The 16,254-nt window shown below is 36.9% G+C and overlaps 1 long non-coding RNA gene and 1 pseudogene across 1 annotated transcript; both read left to right on the plus strand.

Moving 5' to 3' along the window:
* Nucleotides 1–400: 400 nt before the first annotated feature.
* Nucleotides 401–5,356, plus strand: LOC110772129 (uncharacterized). Its single transcript, XR_015833377.1, has 3 exons — nucleotides 401–831; nucleotides 4,844–4,897; nucleotides 5,025–5,356. It is a non-coding gene; the product is annotated as an uncharacterized LOC110772129 (long non-coding RNA).
* Nucleotides 5,357–5,635: 279 nt separating this feature from the next.
* On the plus strand, nucleotides 5,636–16,008 carry LOC148296892 (receptor-like protein EIX2; annotated as a pseudogene).
* The last annotated feature ends 246 nt before the right edge of the window (nucleotides 16,009–16,254 follow it).

Below are 16,254 nucleotides of genomic sequence, written 5' to 3' on the forward strand. Positions count from 1 at the left end.
TCAAGTTGACTCAATACCTACAACAATTTGTCCTGATTTTTGGCGTGGAACTCGGGATTCTCAAGTCCGTGAAGTTAAAGTCTTATGTGGAGCCACAGCCACACACAAGCATTCATTCTTCCAACCAATAACAAATTTCCACAAGTCTTATCATCCAGTAATTTCCCCAATTCATTGAAATACATATGGAAAGACTACCTAATTAATTCAATAGATATATATATATATATATATATATATATATATATATATATATATATATATATATTCTTTGTTCCAAATTAATAATTCCACAACAAATAAGAAAAAAGAAAAAGAAAAGTCTATGTCAATAATTATGTCCCTAGGCCTGTATGTCGTTTGGAGTTTTATGCATACTATTCAAGCTCGTAAACATTTTCTTTTTTTTCCCAGGCCTATATATTGTGATACAAGCTCGGAGATAACCATATATCAATAATTAAACCCTAAACAATTGGATCGTGTTGATCTTGCATTTCAATCTTTTTAACATGCAGGGCCACGGAAGGTGTTTCAAACTCTTTCTTGCATTTGCACTGCTTTTGCTACAGTACGCCCAAGGAGGAGAGGTGGACCACAGTCAGAGGGATACTAGCGTGACCGGGAGGTGCATAGAGAAGGAAAGGCAAGCACTCCTTGCATTGAAGCGTGGCCTGGTGGATGAGGACAATCTCCTCTCTTCATGGAGTTCAGAAGCCCAAATACCAGATTGTTGCAAATGGATAGGACTCTATTGCAACAACCAAACAGATCATGTTATTGGACTTGATCTTTCATACAAAGTTATCGGCGAAGATTATTATTTGCAAGGTAAGATGATTAGTCCTGAACTGATTTACAACATTTGGACCTCAATTATATTGATTTCAATGGGAGCCAATTTCCAGATTTCATTGGTTCTCTAACCAATTTAAGAAACCTTGATCTGTCTTCGACTAATTTTGGAGGCAAGTTTCCAAGTTAGGTCGGAAATCTTACGAACTTGGAGTATCTGGACTTAAGCGGTAAGCGGTAATCGCTTTACAAATGTAGAAAACCTCAACTGGCTTCCTCTTCTTTTGTCATTAAGATATTTGGACTTGAGTTTGGTGAATCTCAGCAATATTTTCGATTGGCCGGAAGCCGTTAATAAGCTTACTGAACTAACAACCTTGACACTACAGTACTGTGATCTTCCTTCTCCAATTCTTTCCACTCTTTCTTACATAAACTCTTCTAAATCTCTCACTAGCATTCAACTTTCTTTCAACCATTTAAGTACTTCTTCAATATTTCTATGGTTGTCCAACTACAATACTAGCCTTGTTCATCTTGACCTCTCTTTTAACCAACTAGCGGGTTCAATTCCTGATGTTTTTGGAAACATGAGTTCTCTGGCACATCTTGATCTCTATTCTAACCAACTTGAAGTTTGCAATATTTGGATTTTAGCATTCTTTTGCCAGGTTATGTAGTTTGCAATATTTGGATATCTCAAGCAATAATCTGAGTGGACAACTTTCTAAGTTTGTTCAAATATTATTCTCTACATGTGCTCAAAACTCATTGGAGGAGTTGTATCTCTCTGAGAATGATCTTGCAGGGTCATTGCTTAAAAGTATAGGGCTAATATTACATGTGTCAAATGATGATTCGTCGAGTGTAAGCCATTTCCTACTCTTTGCTACACACGATTGAGCGAAACCCTAAAACATTTCAAGGGCTTCGATTTTTCTTTTCCCTTCCTCCTCTCAAGAACTCTCGCCTCTTCTCTTCCTCCTCTCAAACATTTTTCACCCGATATCTCTCAGTCATTCAGGGGCCGTTCGGTTAAGTTTTCAGCGCCCGTTTTCATTTTCTGAGAATGAAAACAAACCAAGAATCCGTTCGGTAGACTAAAACAGAAAACAGTGAGAATGTTTTCATAAAATGAAAACAACATAACGTGTACTTTGGAAAAACAGAAAAAATATGTTTTCATTCTCACAGAAAACAAACTCCTAAACCATAAACAGAAACCCACAACCCCATCACTCTACCCAGCAAAACAGAAACGAAACGAAAATCACACCAAAACATAAACCAAAATCAAACATACCACGGCCACGATTGTCAGACCATCATCATCTCAACCGCCATGACTCTGCCATTGCCACCAAACCTCACAGACCCAGTCCCCACATCACCACCACCTATCAAACCCAACCGACACCAACACCAACACCATGCCAATGGAATCACGACCAACACCCAATCGAACCCAATACACATCTCGCCACCTAGTAAAAAAGCAATCGACCCCTAGCACCTCCACCACCCATACCCAATCAAAGCATCACCATCGCCATCACCACCCAATTAAGGAGGGGGGAAGGGAGAGAGAGAGAGAGAGAGAGAGAGAGGTGGGTTGGTGGGATTCATGCCATGGAAGGAAGGAGTGGGTGCAGCAGCATGAAGAGATAGTAAAAAAGAGGGAAGGGAGAATGAAAGAGAAAGTAGAGGAAGAAAGAAAGGAATGGCCCGGAAAGGGAGAAGAAAAGAGAAAGGAGAGAGGAAGAAAGAAAAGGAAAAAAGAAGAAAAGAGGAAGAAAAAAAAAGAGATAAAAATAAATTTAACTTTTAAAAAATAATATAACTTTTTATTTGTCAAATTATACTTTTAAAAAAATGTTTTTTAGAACATAAATTAGCAAAAATATGCTTAAAAAATAACTCACATATTATTTTTATTATCAAATTGTACTACCAGACACGTTTTCATTGTTTTTGTTTTCTGAAGATGTTTTCCAATTAATCTACCAGACGCATTTTCATTTCCTGAAAATGCAAATTTGTTTCCTTGTTTTCATTCTCTGAAAATATTCTTAGAAAACACTCTCTGAAAACGTTACCAGACGGGCCCTCACTCTCTCAACCGCTCGCTCTCTCAGCCTCTCTCTCTCTCTCTCTCTCTCTCTCACTCTCATCTCCCTCAGCCGGTTTTGCTCTCTCTCAGTCATTCTCAGTCTCCCTCTCTCGATTTTTTTTCTGTTTCAGGTATTAATATATGGAAACGGTGCAGATCAGAAGCTTTAAGATCTGTGTAAGTTTCAGGGTCATCTTGTTCAAGACATCAGATCTTCTCAACTGGGATTCTTGTGATTTAGCACTGTCAGATTTTTGGTTGTTTTTTCTTGTTGCTGTTTGATTTTGGCTGCTGTCATTTAAGCTTTATTGATTTTGGTTGCTGTTTGATTTTGATTTTGGTTGCTGTCATTTAAGGTTTTTTTAGTTGCTATTTGATTTTGATTTTGGTTGTTGTCATTTAAGCTTAGATATTGAGTAAGGCTTTTTATCACAAATGGTCCTTCAGGTTTACAAAATTATCACGAATCGTCCTCCAGGTTTTTTTGTGACACTAATAGTCCTTCAAGTTATCATCTATCCATCAAAATGGTCCTTCAAGTTAATTTCCGTCAAAACTAACGTTAAAAAATCATTGCACATTCGACCAAACCCAACCCTCAGAACTCTGTCCCTCCATTTCCTCCTGGGTCCTTCCATTTTGGTGCCCCAGTATATAACCCATCTTGGAAAGTAAGTTCTAAAGAAATTGAAACAATCCGAGCTCAAGCAAAAAGTTAGACAACAATTACAGACAATGCACGAAATCCCATATGTGCATGAGAGAGAGAGAGAGAGAGAGAGAGAGAGAGAGAGAGAGAGAGAGAGATTACAGTGGCGCTAGGTACACCATGAAGGCCACGATGTTACTTGTGAAAATGAAAAACAAAGGAAGAGAGAGAGATAATTCAGAATTGAAAACCAAGCCAAAATTGAAAAGAAAAAGGAACCCAATTATTAATACAGGGGGGGTTGGTTAGAGGAGGTAGAAGAACTAAGTAGCTATGGTACATAGAATGCATCAGGGGCTGCCATTCTGGGGGTTAAGCTCTTTTAACTAAGGAGTGTGTGAGGATTTGAGGGCACTCCAAAGAATCAAAGAGCTTGCTCTAATTGTTGCATTGTGTGCCTTTATATAGGAAAGCAGAAGGGGAAAAGAAGACCAAAGAAAAAGAAAAAAAAAAAGAAACAGAGTTGAGTTAGCTATGAACAAACTGTATATTTGATGTCTTAAGCTTACTCTACTGTCTTCTTCTTTTTACACATGTTTTTCTTCCCCTAGGTAATCATAATGAATGAGGACAACTATAAGCAATTAGCCACAAGATTAAGACACTCTGCAAAAGCTTAGCAAGGTACTGAAGGGTAACCATAATTAGGTGTGAATAAATTGGCAGCCACGTTGAGATTTGCAGCTATAAATGAAGTCTTAGTCATCCTCTGTTCCGTACTGGATGTTGAAAACTATTGAATCACATCAGTACTCAAAAAACTCAGTATTTGATGTGCCATCGATAATGAATTTGCAGGACTTCTTCTATATTTCATATTGAACCATGAGTATGAATTTAGTCTTTCTCTGGAGTTCTCCATTTTTGATCTTTCTCTTGAGCTTGGATTGTTTCAATTTCTTTAGAATTTACTTTTCAAGATTGGTTATGTACTGGGGCGTCAAAATGGAGGGACAGAGTTCTGAGGGTTGGGTTTGGTCGAATGGGCAGTGATTTTTTAACGTTAGTTTTGACAGAAATTAACTGGAAGGACCATTTTGATGGGTAGATGATAACCTGAAGGACTATTAGTGTCACAAAAAAACCTAAAGGATGATTCGTGATAATTTTGTAAACCTGAAGGACCATTTGTGATAAAAAGCCATTGAGTAATAATGTAAGCACTGTAATAATTTAGATATTGAGTAATAATATTGCTTCCTTGTTTTTCCCACCTCGGATTTTCTCAGTTAATGTCACTTGTGCAAGAAAAACCTCCATGGCAAAGACATATTCATGTACAGGTAAAACCACAATCACTTTTTCTTGGTTATGTTTCATTGTAAATGTTTGGTTCAACCCATGTTGTTTTTTGTTGTTGAAGTTGATGTTGGGTTTGTGATTAATATATGTTTTCTGTGTGGTTTACAGAGAGGAGAGTGCGTTTTGTAGCACAGAATGCAGAGCAACGAAGATGATGATGGATGAGAGCAAAGAACGGTGCAGATCAGAAGCTTTAAGATCCGTGGAAGTTTCAGGGTCATCTTGTTCAAGATATCAGATCTTCTCAACTGGGATTCTTGTGATTTAGCACTGTCAGTACATAGGCGGCTTTACACTAAATACATTTATTTGTTTTTATTTGGATTTTCTTTTGAACTTTGCAAATATGCAGATTGTGATTGAGATTACTCTCACAATTTGCTATTTTCTGTAATAATGATTTCTGTATTTGGACGTGTGGTGGATGATGGTTTTCTTAGGTTTTTAAGGTTTTTTTTAAAGTATTTGAATGATGATAAACTTTAGATATGCAAAGCTGGAGAAACTGGAAAATCATACAGGAACTCTCAAACTTGAATCTGACCGAAAAAACATAATGGGCCTGGAAAACTTTTAAAAAAAAACCTTAAATTGTGGCTTTTGTGGGCCTCGGCAGATACCCGAACCGTATCAACCTGGCCCGTCTAATTTGGGTTTCGAATTAAGTCGAAAATGGGCCAAATAAACAGGTACATGGTTTACTATTTGGGCTTGCCGACATGATTTGGTTCGGTGTACGATTTGGGCCCATAACCGGCCTGACCCGACCCGTGAACAGCCCTAGATTTGTGGGACAATTGCCTTCGTCGTTGAAGAATTGCACAAGTTTAGTAGTCATTGATGTTGGGGATAATAAATTATCTGGACCGATACCTGAATGGTTAGGGGTTAGCTTAAAGAATTTGGTTATCCTGATGCTTTCGTCTAATTACTTCAATGGAAGCTTGCCCTCACAAATATGCCATCTAACACACATTCAAATTTTGGATTTCTCCATGAACATCATATCTGGAAGCATACCCAAATGCCTCACCAATTTAACTACTCTGGCTCAGAAAGGATACTCAAGTTTGAAAATCATGCATTCTTTGGGAAATTCAAATTCTACATATCTCTATGAGGATTACGCAACATTCATATGAAAAGGAAAAATGTATGTTGTGTAGATACAGCTGCACCAAAATGGATTCAGTTGCATCCTCAACTTGTGATACTCGCAAGTGCACGAGCCGTTTGGTAGTATAGCGTATGTAAGTGCGAGGTCGATCCCACGAGGATTGGTGATTGAATGATCCAATTCATTTCTCCTACACAAAACAGAAATGAAAAAGAAAGGAAATAAATAAAACAAGGAAGAAAGAAAATAACTAACTCAAGTAGATAAGTTCCCAAGTTCAATTAGATTAACGGATTGATTCTAGCTAATGTATGATTAAGCCATGGTGTTTGGTCATAACCTTGTGTTCCTAATTCCCTAATTTGATCATTTGTTGTCTAACCTAAAATTAAGCATTAGGAACCCATTAAGCATAGAAGAACAATTTAAACAACCAAGCATGTATCTAATCCCTGTTGTCGAATGTCCATACATACTCTTCCTATTCATAGTTCAATTCGAATTAAAGCATGGTGTCTACTCTTAATTCAAACCAAGATAGCTAACATGCAAGCCTAAATGGTGATCAATCATTCAAACTAGCATATTAACTTATAAGCATAATGAATAAGAACAAAAACCATAATTGAAACTTGGAAACTAATCAAACTTGAAACTAAAGAAAAGAATTTACATAATGAAAAGTAAAGTGGAACTAAGAAAAACTTAAGGAGAATTTCAGCACAAATATTTCATTACTACAATTGAAAACTAGAAAGAGAAACTAAGAGAATTTGAGGGAGAGAAGGGAAGGGAGCTCTAGAGAAGTGTTTGAGAGCTCCCCCCCTTGGGGTGTTATTACAAGCTTAGAGAACTTCCCTATTTATAGGCCTAGGGGAAGTGAAAATCAGAATTCAATAAGACTAATGCATACAACACTTGAATTATAAAATCTGAAATGGTTGATGCACTTGTATTAGAAAATCTTGAATTGGTTGATGCACTTCACCACTAAATCCCACCAGCAGCCCTAGCTCATCTTCATGTCACCATGACCAAGCTTCCAACCAGAAATGATAGCTCATACCTAGCTCACCATGACCAAGCATCCAACCAGCACATGCTGAGGTCAGCATGACCAGCAACTTCAAGGGCTTAAAACTTGGGCTTCTCTTAATCAAATTAGGACTTTAAGCACTCTAAATTGAAGTTCAGAATGTCTTCTTTCCAGCCATATGTTATTTGGGCCAATCCAAGGTCGGAGGAAGAAGTTAAGGCCGAAACAAATTGCTAACTCATTTTCCGCGCTGATAAGATCCATCCTGAGCATGGTTCTGTGTTTGCTAGGTAACGGACTCCAGATTTATCCAATGGGGCTGAATTTTGGATATGTTATAGTACACACCAATTGGAGCAACTTTCATGAAGAATGTGGCCTCATCCGAGCTATGTAGGTTGCTGAAACAAAGCTTGCAATATGACCTACGGAACTGGACTGGCAGGGGGCTGTAGCCATAATGAATTTGTCTTTAAGCTCTTCATCAATTCATCCAAATTAGGCCTTAACATGCTTGAATTGCATGAATTATGTTCTCCAAAGCCATCATTGTTACCTAAAGCTCAATTAACTGAAAGAAAAACACAAAAAGGATTAAAAGCACAAGTTTAACTCAAAAACATAACCAAATCATAAGCTAGAAGGGTAAGAAATAATATACAATTATGAACCAATCAAATACCCCCAAACCTAGATTTTGCTAGTCCTCGAGCAAAACAACACAAAACAAAGTTAAAAACAAAACTAGAAGTTAACTAAACCACTTTCGTAGGTAACTCGATTGCATTTAGCATATGCAACAAGCCTTTAAACCTCTAGGCATCCCTAGTAGGAGGAGTTGTGTCTCCTGAGGGTTTAACAGATACGATACCCACAAACGTTTTACTGACTCTGTAAAACAAAGTAATTAGAAAACTTAAAGATTGTTAGTCCTTAAGCAAAACCAAAAACAAAAACAAACACAAAAACACAAAGAACTTAAAACAATTTTTCCGAACATTTTCTGAAGAGAAATGACTCATGCACATGACTTAAACGTTTTAACAATAAAAGCTCAATTTTTAGACATTATTTACAAAGCGGCAAAGTTCTAAACACAATATGCTCAAAGTGTAGTAGTGTGATAGCCAAATGCAACAAATTCCCCAATCTTAGTTTTCACACAATTTCAAAAATCATACAAAGCATAAGTTCAACTTCAAATCTCACCAAAGTTGTCCTCTCACAAATGAATCACTCAGAAGAGGGCTATAATGCACACTCAGTTATAAACATGAGAATAGAGTTAAACCATAAGGGACTTAACTCGCAATAGAAATATGAAGAACTTGCATTAATATGATCTCAAGAAGGATGTCAAACACTTAAAAGTAGAAAAATGAATGCAATTCAACCACATGACATTTAAGATCAATTTAGGTCTTTAACATGGGTTGTAATGGGGCCAAGGGTGTAAGGTGAGTAAGAAATGAAGGATATGGATAATACAAAGTCCAAGGAACTCGCAATGCAAGAGCATAAAATAATTGTTTACAAGACTTCGAATCATCACGATTAGATTTTTTTCTTTTACCTGATCAAAACTCCTTATACCCTTCATTTACATTGATTCACTCCTTTCCTGAACAACCACCAATTTATTTTGAAGGCCCAAAAATGAAATTTCATTCAACCACCACTTAATCACAACTTTTCTCTTTTCTTTCACCAATTGTGTGATATTTTTTTTTTCTTCGAAATTCCCAAACTTAGTATGAAAAACACATCCCAATTAAAGCTCATGAGTTCTTTAGAAAGGTAAATATTTGTTTTTCAGGCTAAGGCGAGGAAATATAATTGGTTAAATGAAAGAAAAGGTTTACATGTAGGCTCAAAATGGTTAACAATGGAAAATCATGCTTAAGCATGCATAAGGTTAGCTTGAAAGGCACAAACGATCCAAAGAGGGCCTTAATATCACTTCTTAAATGTCGTGAAGTCAAATTGCATAAGAATGAATGACTTTTAAGTGTTCAACCAAATCAATAAATAATGAGATCAAACAACAACTTTGATGACAAGAAAATAAGAGTATGTATATAACACTCATGAATTGAAGTACAAGGCTCAAAAGCTCACTTTATATGGTTATATAAGTCTAATTTGTGCTTGATACAATTCTTTGGGTCATGAAAATCCTTTAATTGGAAAATTATGAAACAAATGGCAAGTGTAAAGAAGGTTTCAAACATATCATGCTAGAACAATGCCAATTTTTTTTTTATTTTTTAATAAAGAAAAAAAAACACTAAAATAAAATGAAATCCAATTTTTATTTAAGTCATGCAAACATTTATCACTATCTCATCATAAGTGTTCGGAAAGTGACTCAAAACAAAAACAAAACAAAACAATACTTAAAATAAAAACAAGCAAAAAAAATAAATAATTTTTTTTTTTTCAATTATTATTTTTTTTAATTTTAAGAAAAACCAAATTTACTTGCTAAACTCCAATACCCCCAAACCTAGAAATGAACATTGTCCTCAATGTTTAAAAATTAGCCACAACCAATGTCATAACAACAAATTAAGGGTATTAAAGCAAATAAAAATCACAAAACATACAAAAATAAAATAAAACAATTACAAAATAAAAATTACAAAACAAACAATCAAATAAAATAAAATAAAATAAATAAATAAAAAAACACGAAACAGTAAAACACTCAAAACAGTAAGCCCTAACAGATAGTCTTACACAAACTGAAACCCAAACAATTGAAAGCCCAACCCAAAATGAAATTAACCCAACAACGGTAAAACCCGACCCAACATGAAATCTGAAGCCCACACGTTTAAATTTAATTTTTTTCTTAAAAAGATAAAATGTGAATTATGAGCGCAAAGCGGGATTTCTAAAAAGAGGGAATGTGGTCCCTGATGTCGTTTCATGGATAGTCACGGGCAGAAAGCAGGAGCCACGTGTCGACGCATAGAGGCGCCGCAGATCCACAAGCGAAAATTACGGGCTCATGGAAAGGCGCGACAACTTTGCTGAACGCGTCCGTTCAGACAAAGCAAGTCGTGACAAATGTGTTGGAAACGGTTGGAAAGTGAGAAGGTTGTGGGACTCGAGGAACGCTGGATATTCAGAAAACGCTTAGACGCTGCAACGGCTAGGGTTTGTTTGTCAAAGACTTCATCTATAAGAAGGAAAAAGAAGGGAAAAAAAACAAAAAACAAAAAACACACAAACTCAGAAACACAAAAGAGAAAAGAAGCAAGAAAAAGAAAAAAAAAGTGAGAAATCAAATGGCTTCTTCCTACCCCTTTTCGTTAGATCTCAACCTAGCTCCACCGACTCAGACACGAGGCCAAGCAGTAGCACCAGTATGGATGCCCTACTTTGCCTCCGCACGGGGGCCTGTGACTGTCAATGACTCAATACTCCTGGACAACGATGTTGCCATTGGAGTTTGCAAAAATTTAGTGACTCCCAAAGATATACGTGTGTTCGGGACAAGGGATGACAACCGGGTCACGAGTGATGCCCTGGCACTGAGCGTGCAGAGTACAGCATGTGTCGCAAGTTTGGGTCATCGCCTACTTGCGAAGTCCCATGAGGTAGAGGTGCTTAAAGCTCAGTTGGTGGCGGAGCGAAGTTTGGTTGAAGACTGTCAGAGTGCTATAAAAAGCTTGAAAAGGGAGAGGTCAAGGATTGTGGAGGTGAATCGACACCAGCTAGAAGTATTGCGAGACGAGAATAAAAATCTATCAAAGATGGTAGAGTTGTACTCTCGCGACATGAGAAAGCAACTGGAGGACCTAGACCGACCGGGTAAACGCAAGCAAGCGGATCACGAGAGTAGTTACGCTCAAGCTAAGATTGCGATCTTTGGGAGCTCAAGTGATGAGCCCCAAGAGGCTGTGCGTGAAGCCCCGGAAGAGGACAGCCAGAGGGCCAAACTCAAAGCTCCTATGGTCGAGACACCGAGCGCCAAGAAGAAATGATTTCAGTTTTTATTTATTATTTAATTTTAAAGTGTATGTGTGTTTTTTTTTTCTTTAATTGGGGAATAAAAACGTTAGCTATCTCAAAGAAACGATTGACCCTAAATTTAAAGAATGACAATCAAACAAAAACACGAAAACCCAAACATGAAATTTTTTTTTTTTTTTTTTTTTATTTTTAGTTAAGTAAATACACAAATAACTTCTTCTTCTTTTAAGAGAAAAACTTAAGGATGACCAGTTAAGGGCCTCAGAAAACACAGCCAGGGGTTCCGGGAAGGTTGGAGGGGTCACAATGGTCCCGCTTAAAACCCTAACTTCTTAGACACCGAAGGTGTCGCCTTAAAGAACTCCTAGACACTGTATAGACTGCGGTTGCTCACTGGAGTTACCAAAAATTTAGCTCCTTCAAAGAATATCCTATGAGTTTTAAATTATACTACCTAATTAAATAAAAAACAAAATAAATAAATAAATAAATAAACTGAAATAAACACGCAATTCAAACAATAATTTAAAAGAAGAGTTGGGATTCTTGCACCAGGTGTCCAAGACGCATCTTTAATTTTGTCTCTTCTTCCAACTACATTATTAAGAAACCAGTCAAACAAGAAGAAAATAATTGAAAATAAAATAAAATAAAATAAAAACTGAAAAAGCAAAAACACAAACATCAGAAAACAGGGAGGCAAAAGTAAGTGAAAGTGTAGACATGCTCCCTTTTAAAAAAAAAACGTGCTCGCAATTTGCGCCAGAAATGAAGGGATCCGAGAGAAAAGAGCACAGGATAGCACCCTCGAGATCCGAAGTGCTTTCGGCTCCCTCATCTGCATAAGTCTATTTAAACTCATCTCGGTGAAGTAGAAGAGCACCCCGCATTTCTTCCTGCAAATTTAGAGAAAACATCAAAAAATCCAAAAACAAAACAATGGCATCCTCATGCACTCACCTTGATGATCTTAGCCTTGAACTGTCCCTTGCACCACCGAATGCGCAGATAAGGGCTCCTCAAAACCATGTCTTCCCAAACTCCACATATCATCACGGTACGGCCTCAAACTTTGCTGAGGTAATACCGAACTTTTCTGAGGCAATGCCGAACAGAGCAGCGCTGCTTGGAGGCATGATTGGCAGCAAGCTCACACCGACAGATCATCTGCATGTGGCACAGAGGTCTGACAAAGCAGCGGTGGAGGAGTCCAATAATTTAACTGTTCTCCATGCGGTCTCGGCTACCAATTTGGGTATGCGATTGCTGGCGAGAACACGGGAGTGTGCCGCGATGAGCGAGGAAATAACTTCCTTGAAGGCTATGGTGGCGGACTTGCAGAAGCGGCTCTACTGTGCCAATCAGCACGTGGAAGCACTGCAGAGAAAAAATGAGGACCATGTGGAGCTGCTGCAGATTCTGCAAGTAAGAGACAATAGAGGCATGCCATGAAGATGAAGATGAAGATGAAGAAGTTGTTTTTATTTTTAATTTACTTGAATGTTTTTTTTGTTTTTTGTTTTCTTTGTTTTTTTTTTTTTGTTTTACTTTTTTTTTTCTTTGTTTGTAATGTTTGAAATGAAATAAAAATGTGTTTTTAACACTCAGAAATAAACTAACTAACCACACCACGTAAATAAATAAACTAACCTAACAAAACAAAAAAAAGAACATAAAAGAAAACAAAGAACTTCCAAATTGATTTTTTTTTTTAATTTATTATTATTTACAACTAACTGACCACACAAAGAAAAAAAAAACAACAAAGAAGTTCCAAATTGCAATTTACAAGGAAAATTAAATAAAAACTCAAATTTCAAATTTTTTTTTAAACTTTTTTTTTTTTTAATTTTTTTTTTTTTGTTTTGTTTTTTGTTTTTTTTTTTAAAAAAAACACACAAATATACAAGCAACTCATGGATGACCAGTTAAGGGCCTCAGAAAACACAGCCAGGGGATCCGGGAAGGTTGGAGGGGTCACAAAGGTCCCACTTAAAACCCAAACTTCTTAGACACCGAAGGTGTCGCCTAAAGAACTCCTAGACACTGTATTGACGGAGACGCTCACTGGAGTTACCACGAGTAAGCTAATATAAAAAATCTTTTTTAATTTTTTTTTAATAAAAGAAATAGAAAATTAAAATTACTGAAGTAATAACAAAACAACTAAAGAGAAAGGATTGGAATACTCCCCCTTGAAGCGATTAGGTCGAGCATGATGCATTTGGAGGTCGCGACTTCTCCCACTGCTCCACACTCCCCATTCTTATGATTGAGGTTGCCATCTCTCTCCATTTTTATTAAGCTATCATAAATTGCTAAAACGAACACAAAAAACTTGAAACAGAATTAAAGGATTACGAAATATAAAATAAAAAAAAAACTAAAAATGAAAAGGAAAAATCAACACATGTCCAATTCCATGCTTCAAAGCAACAAGCACCAATGGGTTGTGTAAGCTGGGACTTAAACCCAGTTCTCTTGCTTGTTGGGCAATTGTCCTTTTCTGTTGGACTACAAACACAACTTGTCCATTAATGTCATTAACTTTAAAACTTGAAATTGTCCAGTTAAGAAAAAAAAAATAAAGTAGGAAACCCAAATAGAATCAAACAATGTTACCGATCCCCGGCAACGGCGCCAAAAACTTGTTGTGTAGATACAGCTGCACCAAAATGGATTCAGTTGCATCCTCAACTTGTGATACTCGCAAGTGCACGAGCCGTTTGGTAGTATAGCGTATGTAAGTGCGAGGTCGATCCCACGAGGATTGGTGATTGAATGATCCAATTCATTTCTCCTACACAAAACAGAAATGAAAAAGAAAGGAAATAAATAAAACAAGGAAGAAAGAAAATAACTAACTCAAGTAGATAAGTTCCCAAGTTCAATTAGATTAACGGATTGATTCTAGCTAATGTATGATTAAGCCATGGTGTTTGGTCATAACCTTGTGTTCCTAATTCCCTAATTTGATCATTTGTTGTCTAACCTAAAATTAAGCATTAGGAACCCATTAAGCATAGAAGAACAATTTAAACAACCAAGCATGTATCTAATCCCTGTTGTCGAATGTCCATACATACTCTTCCTATTCATAGTTCAATTCGAATTAAAGCATGGTGTCTACTCTTAATTCAAACCAAGATAGCTAACATGCAAGCCTAAATGGTGATCAATCATTCAAACTAGCATATTAACTTATAAGCATAATGAATAAGAACAAAAACCATAATTGAAACTTGGAAACTAATCAAACTTGAAACTAAAGAAAAGAATTTACATAATGAAAAGTAAAGTGGAACTAAGAAAAACTTAAGGAGAATTTCAGCACAAATATTTCATTACTACAATTGAAAACTAGAAAGAGAAACTAAGAGAATTTGAGGGAGAGAAGGGAAGGGAGCTCTAGAGAAGTGTTTGAGAGCTCCCCCCCCTTGGGGTGTTATTACAAGCTTAGAGAACTTCCCTATTTATAGGCCTAGGGGAAGTGAAAATCAGAATTCAATAAGACTAATGCATACAACACTTGAATTATAAAATCTGAAATGGTTGATGCACTTGTATTAGAAAATCTTGAATTGGTTGATGCACTTCACCACTAAATCCCACCAGCAGCCCTAGCTCATCTTCATGTCACCATGACCAAGCTTCCAACCAGAAATGATAGCTCATACCTAGCTCACCATGACCAAGCATCCAACCAGCACATGCTGAGGTCAGCATGACCAGCAACTTCAAGGGCTTACAACTTGGGCTTCTCTTAATCAAATTAGGACTTTAAGCACTCTAAATTGAAGTTCAGAATGTCTTCTTTCCAGCCATATGTTATTTGGGCCAATCCAAGGTCGGAGGAAGAAGTTAAGGCCGAAACAAATTGCTAACTCATTTTCCGCGCTGATAAGATCCATCCTGAGCATGGTTCTGTGTTTGCTAGGTAACGGACTCCAGATTTATCCAATGGGGCTGAATTTTGGATATGTTATAGTACACACCAATTGGAGCAACTTTCATGAAGAATGTGGCCTCATCCGAGCTATGTAGGTTGCTGAAACAAAGCTTGCAATATGACCTACGGAACTGGACTGGCAGGGGGCTGTAGCCATAATGAATTTGTCTTTAAGCTCTTCATCAATTCATCCAAATTAGGCCTTAACATGCTTGAATTGCATGAATTATGTTCTCCAAAGCCATCATTGTTACCTAAAGCTCAATTAACTGAAAGAAAAACACAAAAAGGATTAAAAGCACAAGTTTAACTCAAAAACATAACCAAATCATAAGCTAGAAGGGTAAGAAATAATATACAATTATGAACCGATCAATGTACACATACAAAAACACTTTGGGGCTTGTGAAGGGAATTGATCTATCAAGCAATAGATTATCCGGGGAGATTCCAAGTGAAATCACTCATCTTGTTGGGTTGGTTTCTTTAAACCTATCGAGAAACCAATTAACAGGACAAATAACTCCAGAGATCGGAAACTTGCAGTCACTAGATTCTCTTGATTTGTCAAGAAACCATATAGACGGAAGAATTCCGACAAGCCTTGCTCGGATAGATTAGCTTGGTTTCTTGGACTTGTCATATAACAACTTGTCTGGCAAAATTCCAGTCGAGACTCAACTCCAAAGCTTTGATCCCTCTGTTTATGCTAGGAATCTTCAACTCTGTGGACCTCCACTTAAAAATATGTGTGCTGATGAAGTGGAAAGTGGTCCAAGTGAGCAAACTGACTTCATCAACCAAGAGGACAAGGATGAGCTAATAACACTGGGATTCTACATTAGTACGGGGATTGGATTTGCTGTTGGATTTTGGGGAGTTTGCGGCACCTTGATATTTTCAAGGTCATGACTCATGGAGATACGCATACTTCAAGTTCTTGAATGGTTTAAATAATTGGCTTTTTGTGAGGATGACTTTGTTGAAGCGGCAATTGAAGGATGCTTAATTACTAAAGGGCAATTGAAGGATACTTAATTACTAAAGATCAACGGTAAGTAGTCTCTCTCTCTCTCATAGACTCATAGTTTATTATTACTTTATTGACATAATCAACATACATGCATGATTAATTTGGTTTTTCAAATTTGTTATGTTCATACAAACTAACCGGATTTTTTTTTTTTTTTTTTTTTTGGCATTTTATCTTTTTATCCAGCATCTTCGGAGACATGTCTTTCCTTCGCTCAAATGG

This window comes from Prunus avium, chromosome 2 (assembly GCF_965620075.1).
Source record: "Prunus avium chromosome 2, drPruAviu1.hap1.1, whole genome shotgun sequence".
NCBI lineage: Eukaryota > Viridiplantae > Streptophyta > Magnoliopsida > Rosales > Rosaceae > Prunus > Prunus avium.